Raw genomic sequence first — 14,377 nt, forward strand, 5'->3', positions numbered from 1 at the left:
TGCCTCACCATTTTGATTACACTTTACTAATTCACCCATGGACCAGCACTCTCCACTTTCCATGATGATCACATTACCTCTCACACAGCAATCTTCTTCGGACCAATGAACTTACTCTCTAGACATTTGGGAGCAAGTCTGGGATTCTTAACAAATACCAAATCTCCCTTTTTCCAGTTTACCTTTCTGGTTTTCTTATATACATCAAACCTCTCCTTATACTCATTTTGCGCTTCCCTAATGAGTGTCATGATCTTTTCTCTATCTACATTGACACTCCTTGCCATGTTTAACCAACCTGGGCATAGCTTCGTACCTGGTTGCCTACCCTTGAGCGACATGAATGGAGAAATGGTTGTGACAGTATGCAGAGTAGTGCAATAATTCCAAATCATTTCTCTCAATACTTTCTGCCAGTTCATACCCGAAGCCATGGCCAGTTGTAGACCACCCTTCACGAACCTGTTTGCCCTTTCCACCAGGCCGTTGGCCCTAGGGTGGTATAGGGCTGTCCTAGAATGTCTTATACAATATTTCTTTCTTTATCAGAACAGAACTGAACGCCATTATCTGAGATAAGTTCCGTAGGGAAACCCTCCCTATAGTTTCCAAAGTGGTGGCTTCACGAATCGCCTTCCATTCAATCCACTTTGAGTGGTAATCAACTAGAACAACCAAATATTTGAAATCATCACCTAAATTTTGCAATGGTCCCACCAAATCTACAGCAATTTTTTCCAAGGTTCATTAGGCACACTTACAGGACTTATGGGTGCTTCCCTTACCACTTTGCTCTTATCACTTCTCTCACACTCCCTACAGTTCTTTACACACATCTCAACATCACCATCGACTCCTGGCCACCAAAAGGATTGTCGAAGATGTGTCTTAGTGCCACCCATGCCTAAATGTCCTTGATGGGCTATGCCCACTAACTGAGACCTAATATTGTGGGGGGCGGAGGAACAACTTTACTGCCCTTCCTAAGTTTGGAACCATCCTCAGAGAGATTTAATTCATCTTTTATGCAGTAGTACCTGTCAAATTTTTTCTCAATAAAATTTCTGTGGGGCCACTCAGTTTTAGTCCATGTTTTTATTTGTGCCAACACCGCATCTTCCACATCAGCACCTTCCCATTCATCCTTTCCAATAGCTTCATATTCAATTTCCGAAATACTTATACCTTGCTCAATAGCCATCTCACCAGAATCCTTACTCTTTGCAGGTAGTCTGGACAGGCAATCTACTACAACATTCTCCCTGCCAGGTATATACACCACTTTGAAATTGTAAGCTAACAATTCTATCATCCACCTCGAAATCCTGAGAGATCCCTTGGCCCACTCCACACTGCCCAAAAGCTGGACCAACGGTTTATGATCAGTTCTCACTATAAAAGCCTGACCCCAAAGGTAAAACTTAAAATGAGTAACAGCCCACACAACCGCCAACGCCTCTCTCTCCATAACAGAGTAGTTTTCCTCCGCTCCCCTTAACGGACTAGAGGCAAATGCAATAATGTGCTCCACTTTCCCACCATCATATTGAGATAAGGCTGCACCAAGACCCAGGGTGCTTGCTTCTACAGCCAACACAGTTTTCCTGCCTGCAACAAAACCACCCAAAGAGGGTGCCTGTATTATACACTCTTTGATCTTTAAAAAGGCCTCTTAACACTCACTCGACCAATCGTACCTCGCTCCTTTCTTTAGCAAGTCCCTCAATGGAGAGGAAATTGTGGCAAAACCATGTACAAACTTATGGCAGTATTCCGTCAGTTCCATAAACGAACGCAATTGCTCTTTGTCCTGGGGCTGGGAGCACTACTGATACTTTCAACAAGTGATTTCTTTGGAGAAATACCATCACTGGAGATTTTGTGGCCTAAATATTCCACTTCTTTTACAGCAATTCTACATGTGTTCCTTTGAACAGTTAACCCAGCTTCCCTGAATCTGGTCAGAACAGCTCTCAGTATTTCATTGTGTTCATTTTCATCATTGGCAAACACCAAAATGTCATCTTGAAAAACTGTGACCTTTCTCAAACTCTTAAGAACTTCCTCCATCACTCTCTGAAATACAGACGCAGCCGAAGCCAGCCCAAACGGCATGCGACTGTATTTAAATATACCCTGAGGAGTGATGAAAGCAGTTAAGTGCTGAGATTCTTTAGATAAGGGGACTTGATGATAAGCCACTGAGAGGTCAATGACTGAAAATATCTTTGGTTCACTCAGTGTAGAAAGAGTTTCTGTAATGTTTGGAAGAGGAGGTCTCTCAACGATAATGTTCTGATTCAAACTGCGTAGGTCCACGCATAACCTCAACTTCCCATTGGTCTTGGCCACTAGTACAATGGCCGACAACCATTCTGTGGCCATGACTGGTTCGATGACACCTTTGCTAATGAGGTCATCCAATTCATCTCAAAGTTGACTCCTCATGTTCAGTGGCACTTACCTCACTTTATGGGCTACAGGTCGTGCATCATTCATGAGTTTTATGTGCTGCTCAAAATCCTTGAGCTTCCCTAAACTGTCAGAAAACACCTAAGGAAAGTCCTTGGACCAGACATCCTCAATTTCTGCAATAGTTACTGGGTTGGGGGCACTTGCTTGCACCCTAACTCCCAAACTTCTTTGCTCCTCCCAACCTAACAAGGAAGCACCTTTCTTGGCTACTAAGATGTTGGCTAAACATTGTCTTTCCTTGTAAAGTACTTTCGCAGGAAATTCCCACAAGATCTCTATTGCAGATTCACCATAACCACCAGCTCTAATGTCAGTGGGACAAAGTACTGTCGCACTCTTCCTCAATGTATTCACCAAAGAGTCTTGTGATATTATGGTCCAGGGAGAGCAAGTGTCAACTTTCATGACGGGTTCGCAGCCATCAACATGAAACACATTGACAGGACCCTTCGTCTCCCCAGATGGATAGCCAAAATCTCAAACACATGCCTGGGAGTGGACCTGCGTGCTCGACACTTCTTGGATGTTGTAATTCCTTCGAACACTTTCCTCACTACTAGCCCTGCTTTCTAATCTGGGCTCCAGCAGATTTATGGACGTGGCTTTGCAAACACTTGCGAAATGGCCTCTACCCTTGCACTTGAAGGACTCTGCAAACTTGGCCGGACAAGACGGGTAGTTGGCCCCATGTTTAGGATTCCCACACCTGGTGCATGAATTCCTCGCATTCCAATTCCCCCTTCTGTTAGTAGAAACGTTTGCCCTCTTTTTCTGATCAAAGGCACACACAGAGACAGTTGCTGAGCTCTGCCTGTCAACTCTGAGCTCCTTGACATACTGGGACGTCTGTTCTATACTCCTTGCCAACTCAACAGCCTCTTCTAACTTCATATCTTTAGTGAGAAGTTTCTCCTGAATCCTGATATTGTTAGTACGCCTGACCAACTGATCCCTAATCAGTGAATCAGTCAAATGCTCAAATTCGCATGAATAGCTCAAAGATCTCAGGCAGGCAACATAAGACTCCACAGACTCTGACTGATCTTGTGTCCGCTGGAAGAACTAATGTCTTTCAAAACTGACGTTTTTCCGTGGTTCGAAATGCCCCTCCAACTGCTTGAGGGCTAGGGCGTATTCATCTGCATCTCCAGCTTCAGGTACCTGATTTCTAGCCAAACCATCAAAGATTCTGCGACCTTCCACACCAAGATTCTGGAGTAAAAGGGCTTTCTTGCGTGCTGAACTAAACCTGTCTCCTCCCATTGCCACGAGGTAATTTTTGAATATATCCTTCCATCTTTCCCACCTGATAGGGGGACGGCCCGGTTCATTCGGGAAAGAGACAGGAGGAGGTATAGTTGCAGCCATAGTGGGAAAGTGTGAAAACGAATTCCCTTTTTGCAGTCAAGAGATGGTTGCAGAATAGACTGAGCAATTCAGATTCAAATGTGTAATGCAGGAAACAATCCAATAAAATATGTGGTAAATCACGGCTTCTGTGACTTACACCCTTGATGTTCCCTTTGTAGGGAAGCGTTGAACTAACAGTCTAAAAAAAAAAAATGTTTTGAAATGGTAGAGACAATTATCAAGTATCACAGGCTGCTGTGTCTCTCATTTTGTTCTGTGCTGTACGGAAAAGAAACTGACATCATAAAAGCCCCAGGCAGCTCCAAGCCATGGGAACAAAGTTGCCAGGCAGTCGACGTCACAATGGGGAGTATCAGCTTCAAGGCGTGGAAACAAGGTTGCCAGGGAGTCGACGTCACGATGGGGAGTGCAGGGGTTGATAGGTCATCCAATGGAATGGATAAGATTCTTATACTGCACACTTCATAGATACCGACGTATGGGAGCGGGCGCGTGAGTCTGTGAGGTACTGCTCGGGAGCAGGCTCGAGCGGAGCTTGATTGGGCTTGTCACGCGGGAGCCCTAGTGGCAGGCACCCCAGCGTATGTAGCCTACCCCCTTCGATACGATAACTCCTGACCTGACGAACGCCCCGGAGCGGGGCTGCTGTCCTCCTCCTCCCTCCTGCTCTCTCGCCAGCTGTCGCACCCGCAGGGAGGGAGACGCCACGGAGCGAGCGAGTCCTTTGAAAACGCTGGCGGCACTGAAGGGGATTTGCGGTAACAGATCCTCGTCGCCAATGTGAAATAATCGTTCTCTGCCGTTGTGAGCAATACCGGGTTTATTTGGTCAGAGCTCAAGCGACAGCAGGCACTGCCCTCATAGGCAGGCTCCAACTGACTCCTAATGGAATCTCACATAAAGATAGAACGACATGAAATCATAATGTAACCAGAACCTAACTAAAGAGAACATACAAATGGAACAAAAGGGTTAGAACTTGTTTAACAGACTATACAATGTCTAATCCATTGCATAAAGTATATTTGATAAAGTAAACAAACACAACACATATCTAGTTTATTTTTGCAAAACACATCCTGAAATGCTTAACAGTTGTCTTTTCATTTGCATGCAACTACTAGGAAATATGCTTTTTTCCGATGACTTTTTTCTGTGTTCTCACGTTTACCAATGTATCATTACTTGTATGCAGTGTATCTTCCGAGGTGCTGATGATGTAGTCAAGGGGAGGGGATGGAGGAGGCTGGGGCGGGGAGAGCCACAGGCTCCAGGCAAGTGGGCTGAGCCGGTGGCAGCTTCCAGATTGGCGGTGGCTTAGCGTGCTGAGGGCACTGAGCCAGCTCATCACATAATAAATACAGCGGAGACCCGCCCCACTGCAAGTAAGGATAGCATACACATCTACAATATTAATGAGACTAAGCATCGAAACAGCACAGGAAATATATTTTATAAGCAAAGTACAGCAACTTTGTACCTCTTACTTGCAGCATGACCCAAGTGAAGAAGAGAGTGAATATTTATACATATTTAAGTTTTCCTTTTATGGAATTCAATACGCAAAGTATTTTACAATAAAATGATGAAAAATGCCTGTCAACATCTAATACCATGCAACTGCCTAGAAACCTAACCAGCTCTCTACAAAAAATCTGGACCTGCCTGTGTCGCACAGAAAACACTGCTCTGCAGCTCGTCTGTCCCTGCGCAGCTCCCTGCTCTGGGCAGCTGGCGTGTTATTGATAAGCAGCAACAACGGCAGTCCTAGCCATGGGCATAAATGAAGGACTACAATGACAACAACGTAAACAAATGGTTACTTTTGAAAGCTCCACGCGCTAGCATAGAAAGAGGACTGCGTGGCAAGTCTTCACCTGACGGCCATCTTGGTACAGCATTATGTGAGTGCTTCATTGTTAATCAGGCCCATGCATCTCCTTAAAGCATCGTGGCATGGATGATGTTTTGTTGATCCATGTACAGTTTATATTTAGCATATAGCTGCATTAGTCACTTTTATTTAGCACGGTACCTGAGGCGCAACGAGAGCGTAAATTGGTGGGTCGGGGGAAGAGCTTACCTTCGGAGACTGTGTGGGCGTGGCAAATGAAAGTGCTTGTATGGTGTTGACATGTTCGCTTATAAGCGACTCTGGGCTTGTTTTTGCCGAACGCGGCTTATAATATTTGGATGTCGCGTTTAGCGGTTTTTGTCCGCTTGTTTGCAGATATGTACGCTTAAAATTGGGCTTCTTACATCGCACTTAAGTCACTAATAATAATAGCTATTAAGCATTTATATAGCGCTCTGAGCGCCGCCGGGATTCGAACCTGCGTCCGCACTGCTGGCTCTGCACAGATGTCAAAGGGAGCCTCTACTCGCTGTGCTATCGGACCTGCTGTACAGAAGGTCCTAAATCGGGATTTTGGTAGCGTTTTATTACCTATTTATACCACATAGCAGTCAATACTTCTGAATGTGTCAGTTAGTTTATAGATGGCCCAATAGGGGGACCAGAATTCACAAGAGCAAATTATTCCACTGTTGTTTCAAGAATTCTATGAATAACATTTAAGGTAAGAAGAAAATGTATTCTTTTAATGTTATGTTTATTCTAGCTCGTGGAACTCCGCTTCCACGAGCCCAGTGTTCCAGCCCCATCCTGACCGAACTTTCCCACCTTCCCGTTCTTTTCGGTTGATGTGGTCCGACCTCTGGGGGCTGCGGAATAAAGCTCCTGAATCCATCGTATGCTTCACCTCGTTATTACCATTGGCGACGAGAAGGTGAACCGGCCCCCGGAGCGCAGCGGATTGCCTCAGCTGCCAGCCTCGTCCGGTCTCCGTTGCCGCCGCCGTACACATACGGCCGCGCCCCTCCCCGATTCCAGGTAGAGGGCGGCGCAGACACAGGCGGCCGCGCCCCTCCCCGATCCCAGGCAGAGGGCGGCGCAGCCGCAGAGCAGGTACCCTGTCCCAGCAAGCAAGGTACGATTCAATTGGGGTTTTGGGCACCAGACACCTCGTCACGCGCCATCACGCCCACGCGCAGCACCAACGAAAAAAAAAAAGAGGAAAGGACCGCAAAGCGCGCATCACGTGCAGCCATTTTGTTGTCCCTGTTGCCATAGTGACATTACGGCAGCCATTTTGTTGTCCGTGTTGTCATAGTGACAACGTTATCGAGCATTTCTCGTTCCTCCACAGCCACTAAACAAATCCTTGCCGACACAAAAGCCCTCATCTGCTTTTAATAAAAACCAAGAGCAGAGACTCAAACCAGATTCTTGATAAAAAAAAAAACTATTCCACAAAAGAAGACAACAAATAACGCCTTCTCTTACCCAGTGACTTTTGCAATCCAGAGACACACACAAAAAAAAAAAACAGATTCTTGATCAAAAGAAATTTTTTAAAAATTATTTTTTTTCCTTCCCAGCCTGCCTCTTAACATAGTTTTCAGCACAGTTTTAACACAGCTTCACACCTCCCATCATGCAAAACATTCCCCATCCGGCCGAATTTCTCCCGTGCCCTGGGACACCAGCCTCTCCCTGGGAACAATGGATCGATCGGTTCCACATCTACCTGAGAGCCATTGGGGGCAACAAATTCAACGATGACCTCAAGGAAGCGACACTATTGAACTGCATAGGAGCAGAGGCACTAAGACTGTTTAGGGCACTACCAGAACCGGACGACGTTGGAGGTGATGGCAACCACAACCACAAATTCGACACGGCCTTAGCCAAGCCCACCAAACATTTTGGTAACAAAACCAACATTGTACTAGAGAGGTGCAAGTTCTTTAACAGGAAGCAACAAAAGAGTGAGTCGATCGACTCTTACATTGCATCCTTGAGAGTACTGATGTCAACGTGTGAATTCACTGGCGTCAGCGATGAGTATCTGAGGGACCAGCTTGTCCTTAATGTAGCGGATCCTCGTATTCAGCAGAAACTATGGCAGATGAAGAATCCCTCCCTGGACCAAGCCATAGAGACAGCAAGGAGCTTGGAGTTTGGTGACCACTGCCTGAAGGAGAGACTCGCCCAAAAGGATTGTGTTGAGGTGAAATCCGTTGAAACCAATCCAGAGGCTGACAACACTGAGAATTCGCTCACCTTGGTCAGGAAGGCTCCAGCCTTCCGAGGCTCAAGAACCAATTCTAGGAGAGGAAAGGGTCCATCCAATGACTTCAGGGACCCTGCCCATTGCCAACGATGTGGATGGTTCAAACACGAAGACCCTGATAAGACGTGTCCCGCAAATAATGCTGAGTGTTACAAGTGTGGCCGCCGCAGACATTTCGCCAAGGTTTGCAAAAGTAACAGGGGTAGAACAACCAGACCTCCCAGATACAATAGAGGCCCATCTATCAGATCTGCCTCGGTGAGATACATAGAAGATGATCCCAGTTACGATAACATGCTGCTCATCGACCGAGACTCCCCTCCAATACAAATACTCACCATCACTTCCTCACGTGACGCCAAGGGCCCGTGGGTCGACATGTATGTAGATGGGACAATGCTTCAAGTAATGGTAGATACAGGTTCCCCCTATACAATGGTAGATGTCCAAACATTTTTGTGAACTCTCTCTAGGAAGATACAGGACCTACGCTGCAAGCCAATAAAGGCCACAGGTTATGGCAAGACTCCTATCGAAATAATTGGGTATACCTGGGTCAAACTCAAATTTTTTGAGAGAGAGACATATTGTAAACTCTTCGTGACCAAAAATGGCTCTTCAGTAGTTGGTTGGGAGGAGCAAGCTGCCTTACGAATAAAGATCCACCCTGGAGAAGAAGTTCCAGTCCTGAGTGTGCTGAGCGACACCGATGCTACAACCAGCTTGGAGCCCACCAACATAAAGTCCACTTTAGCCAAGATGTTTCCAAAGGTATTCAACAACAAGGTGGGACTCCTCCGAGGCTTTCAACATAAGATAGTTTTGAAGAAGGACGCCGTTCCTGTAGCCCATCGTGTTCGTGGAATCCCCTTTGGCACCAAAGACGCCTTGAGGAAAGAGCTCACCCGACTTTGTGAGGAAAACATCATCCAACCCAATGAGAGTTCCGAGTGGCTCGCACCAATTGTCCTTGTCGGCAAACCAGACAATTCGATAAAGATGTGTGTTGACCTACGTGACTTGAACAAGAACATATGGGTGAACAGACACCCTCTCCCTAACATATCAGAACTCGCAACCATGAAACCGGCCAAATACTTCAGCACCCTCGACCTCTTGTCGGCATACCATCAGATTGCATTGGAGGAGAACTCAAAAAATCTCACTTCCTTTGTGACACCTCTGGGGGCATTCATGTTTAATAGGATGCCTTTTGGCCTCGCATCAGCCGCAGCTGTCTTTCAACGGTTAATGTCGCACCTGTTTGGAGGTCTCGACGGTGTCCACTGTTTTCAGGACGACATACTCATATCTGCCGAAAACGAAAGTGAACATGATGCCAAGCTCATGTGTGTCCTCCAAGTAATTCAAAAAAGTGGACTCACTCTCAAATTGGAAAAGTGCAACATAAAATGCAGCCAAGTATCCTATCTTGGCCACTCCATAAACGCAGAGGGAATCAGCCCCAAGAAAAAACTCATGGATGTCATAATAAACATCGCCGAACCCGAAAATAAGGATCAACTCAGGAGTTTTCTCGGCATGACCGAATATTACTCAAAGTTTGTAAACGACTATGCCAACAAGACGAAACACATGAGGAACCTCTTAAAGAAAGCCACCAAGTTTGTATGGTCCTCGCAATGTAAGAAGGAGTTTGAGGAAGTCAAGTGCGACATTAATAAGGCTCCTGCTCTAGCAATGTTCGACTGTAAGGCAAAGACCATCATCTCTGTCGATGCCAGCAAATATGGACTTGGTGGAACAACAGCAAAAGGGAAACATTGTGACCATTGGCTTTGCCTCAAGAGTCTTGCGAGGCGCTGAACTAAATAATTCAACGATAGAGAGAGAAGCCCTGGGGGTGAAATGGATTTTACAACATTTCAGGAACTTAATATGGGGCTTACCTATACTACTCAAAACTGATCACAAACCGTTAGTAAACATCCTTCAATCTAAGACACCACACCTCATTTCGCCAAGAATCAGGCGTTGGTTTCTCGATATCATGCAATACAACCTCCAAGTCTGCTACACTCCCGGCTCATCAAATGGAGTAGCAGATTGCCTCTCTAGACTCTCTATCAACCAGGAAGAAGAGACCGATCAACCTCAGGAAGACATTATAGCTACTATCAATCCTGCCATTTCCAAAGAAGATTGGCTGAACATCACCAACAATGACACAAAACAACAAGAAATGAGAAAAGCCATCATTAATGACTGGATCAAACCAAACCACATCCTAACAGACTTCATACCGTTCAAGGACGAAATAAGTATGAATGAAAAACACATATTCAGAGGAGATAAACTAATTCCACCTGTAATGCTCAGAGAGAAACTACTTGAACTACCCCATGAAGGTCATTTGGGAAGAAGTTTGACGAAAAATAGACTGAGGAGCAATTACTGGTGGCCGCACATGTGGAAAGAAGCAGAAGAAACCGTAAAAAGTTGCGTCGCATGTGCCTCGAGCGACAAATCAAAAATTGTAAGGAAGACCCCTCTCCAAATCATAGAACCACCCAAGGAAGTCTGGTCAAACGTTGCTATAGACATTATTGGCCCCTTCGAGAACATTGAAAGTGAGAAAATATATATAATAGTGCTCGTAGATTATACCTCGAAGTGGACTGAATGGGGAATAGCTGAAACAAACGTGTCATCCAAGAAAGTAACACAATTCCTGACAGAAATATTCAACAGAGAAGGGGATCCCAAGGAACTGGTCTCAGACAACGGATCCCAGTTTATATCGTCTGAATTTCAAGAATTCCTCAAGCACAGATGCATCAAACATCTAACAACATCCCTATACCATCCTATATCAAATGGATTGGTGGAGAGGATGAACAGACTTGTAACGAGCATAATACAGCTGGCCATCGCCAACACTCTCCCATGGAGAGAAACCCTCAAGGAAGCCTTGTGTGCGTACAGAACAACACCACACACTAACATCGAGCCATTTACCCTGATGCGTGGTAGAGCTGCAACCAATCGTCTAAGACCAGCTTGGATATTCATGAATGGTGGAGAAGTGAAGATTGACATGGATAAAATCCGGAAGAGGACAATTGAGAAACAGACAAAATACAAAACACATTACGACTCCAAAAATGCAGTAAAAGAAATGCGAGTGCAAGCAGGAGACTGGGTCTGCGTCAAAGAACCAAAAAAAACATCCAAGTCCGAAAGTAAGTTCAGACCTCCACAGAAGGTCATCCAATGTCACGGCAAATCCGTCACACTTGATGATGGAAAGAAGTGGTCAGGAGACGACATAGTAAAGATAACAATAGACGTTCACAGACCAAGTACCTCCAAGCACACACCATTGGGAAATCCATCAGAGTCAAATCCTCCTTCCACGGGAGCATCTCAAATTAGCCAACGTGAAGACAACAGCTCCCACATGGACACTGAGAAAAACCTCAACAGCAGACTATCAAAGAGGAATCGGAAGATCATACAAAACTTCAACCAAGACTTCTTATATTTTTAACAGTTTCCATATGTATAACCCCCTTTCTCCCCCCCCGCACCCCATTCTGTTTTCCTAACAGCGGAGATGTTATGTTATGTTTATTCTAGCTCGGGGAATTCCGCTTCCACGAGCCCAGTGTTCCAGCCCCATCCTGACCGAACTTTCCCACCTTCCCGTTCTTTTCGGTTGCTGTGGTCCGACCTCTGGGGGCCGCGGAATAAAGCTCCTGAATCCATCGTATGCTTCGCCTCGTTATTACAGCTCTGCACAGATGTCAAAGGGAGCGCTCTACTCGCTGTGCTATCGGACCTGCTGTACAGAAGGTCCTAAACTGGGATTTTGGTAGCGTTTTATGACCTATTTATACTACATAGCAGTCAATTCTTCTGAATGTGTCAGTTAGTTTATAGATGGCCCAATAGGGGGACCAGAATTCACAAGAGCAAATTATTCCACTGTTGTTTCAAGAATTTTATGAATAACATTTAAGGTAAGAAGAAAATGTATTCTTTTAATCACACAGTCCGCAAGAAAATATTTCTCATGTACATAAAAATGGCAAGTTATGATCATCAATCAGTTCTACTCATTTCGCGATGACTTCCCTTCCTCAGGAGCAATCAATCCTGCTTTCTTGTGTGCACATCCATTAGGAGATCTACAATCTAAACATAGGGTAATCCAGTAAGGTGTGATAAGTATCATAAGCATGCATACAGGATAATAATATCTAGTAAATCTGCTACGAGTTACCATCACCATTCACCTGGTGTAAGTCAGGGTTGGACAGTCCAAGCTGTCCACGTATATTTTGTGGAACCAAGGAGGAATGTATTCGCTGATAGGGACTGAAACAATATCAATATATCATATTAGTAGCACTCTCCCAAGATTGCTGATTAATACCTGTCATGAGGAGTGGGTGGGGGAGCGGGGAGAAGTAGAAAGCCACCTTGCTCAGATAAAGAGCCTGTGTGAGGGCACAAGGGTTGATACTGTCTGCACATTTAAGTGGGGACTAGCTATATCAGTGGACATGACATCCACATGATATCAGCACCAGTTCGATCGCTTGACTAAAATTAGTTGCAAAGGGGTGTACTAATCAAAGATGGAGTTCTACTAGCTGTGACTACTGAGAGAGACACCTTATGAATTCCCTTATTTTCATCTATGAGCTGTGACAAAGACCCTTAGCAAGTTAGGATCATTGTGGCCAAAAACCGTTCTCCCGTTCCAGGCCCCCATGTGATGATACCACCAGGCCAGCTCTGTCCTCACTTCTGAGGAGAACGGTACTCTTTGTTCATAAGAGAGACTCCTGCGAAGGTGCTGAATCTTGAGGTGTGTAAGCCCGATAGTGGAGAGGACCTGGAAAGATCGCCTGAATCGACGACACAAGGCGTCCAACTAACCTTGCCAATTCCCTGAGCGAGACCTGGTCCTTCGCCATGAAAGCCCTGATCTTTTTCCTGATCGCATTGACCTTCGCCAAAGGTAGGCTGAGGGTCGCTTGGACGGAGTCTACAACAAAGCCTAGGTTGTCTCCGACTTGTCCCAATTGATCAGGAATCCTAGTTCCTCCTGTAGGCCAACTGTGTCCGCCACTTGCTTCTGTAACAGCAGTCTTTCTGTTAGGAAAGATTTAATTTCATATGTAATTGTCCCTCCAGTTGTGTAACCCCCCCCCCCCACTTTTTGCTGCTGTTTAAACACCTTAGTCTGACTTTGCCTGGGGAGCACAGCCTTCTGCTGCACTCCTCTGGGATTTCGCTCACTTTTTATGGGGAAACTGACATGCCCGTAAAACAGTCAGTACTGGGAGACTTTGTTTTCCTTAGTCCTTTTCCAATGTTGCAACTTTTCTGCAACATGTAACAAGTACACAATGTACTTTACAGTACAGTGCACTTGTGTCTCATAGTCATTTCCAAAGAACCTAGATTCTCTTGTAGGACTTTTTAGGAGATGTGCAGCTGTGTCAGGGACAGGGCTGGTGGCAGCTTATCTTTTCATTTCATTTGAACACTTTCCTGCCATTTAAACCGCGATTACCGCGTTTGGCACAGATAGGTGGCCTGGCTCCAAAATGGCCATGCCACAAGGTTCATTGTCCTGTCCTTTGGCCATCTTGCCCCTTTTACTTCCCCAGGTCGAGCCGACCCGGGTCAGTCCTTATTTGGTCATGCAGTTTCCCGCGAAACGCCAAGGTTTTGCAGGCTTCTGCATGCCTTTTGTGTTTGCCTCCAGGATGTGGGCTGGGGTGTCTGTCCCTAATACACATCCTGGGTGCCAGAGAGTCTGGAGTGTTGTGAATGCCTGGGACCACCGTGGTCCATGATTGGTCCACGTATGGAGTGTGTGTTTGTCAGCAGATCTCACATTGGGTCCTCTTTGCTTTGGCGCAAAGGAGACTCTGGATAAGAGGAGGCCCCAAACACCCATACCAGGTCGATCTCTGAAGTTCCTGAAATTAGGAAGCCGAGTCGAGGAACCGCTGGTGAACCGCTCGAAGGTTTGGCACCCTGAGCCACTGTGCCACTGTCGTCCCTTGGGACCCCTGTGCATTTGGTCGTCCTAGAAAGTCTGCAAAAATGCTTCGACCCATTAGAATAGTGGGAACAACTATTCTGGGCACCTTCAACAAAACCTGCAAGTAAGCCTTCTCGGAAGTGTCCCTGGGCCAATCAGTGGGCTGACCAGCTTATACAGGACCTTTGCTCTGTCTCCGCCGCCGTTTCGAGGAGACCATTGAAACTTGGTATACTGCTAGCTCTGTGTCCACGGCACCCTCACACCGAATTTTCATACACTTGGAGTGCCCAGGTCTGAAGTGAGACGAGTGCGTCAGGACCAGAGTAAACACGGTTACCATGTTGCCCAGCCGCGGCAACGATCTTTG

At 45.9% G+C, this 14,377-nt stretch overlaps 1 protein-coding gene across 4 annotated transcripts in view; it reads right to left on the reverse strand.

Moving 5' to 3' along the window:
• Positions 1–5,612, reverse strand: part of TCAIM (T cell activation inhibitor, mitochondrial) — a 722,456-nt gene extending 716,844 nt beyond the window's left edge. For 2 of the 4 annotated variants that reach the window (XM_069648823.1, XM_069648820.1), the window contains exon 1: positions 5,508–5,610. The gene's annotated coding sequence lies outside the window, so the exon portion shown is untranslated. Of the gene's footprint in view, positions 1–5,507 lie in introns of all 4 variants that reach the window. The other 2 variants (XM_069648822.1, XM_069648827.1) reach the window with 2 other exon arrangements.
• Between the last annotated feature and the right edge of the window lie 8,765 nt (positions 5,613–14,377).

This window comes from Ambystoma mexicanum, chromosome 2q (assembly GCF_040938575.1).
Source record: "Ambystoma mexicanum isolate Mex_15411 chromosome 2q, UKY_AmexF1_1, whole genome shotgun sequence".
Taxonomy (NCBI): Eukaryota; Metazoa; Chordata; class Amphibia; order Caudata; family Ambystomatidae; genus Ambystoma; species Ambystoma mexicanum.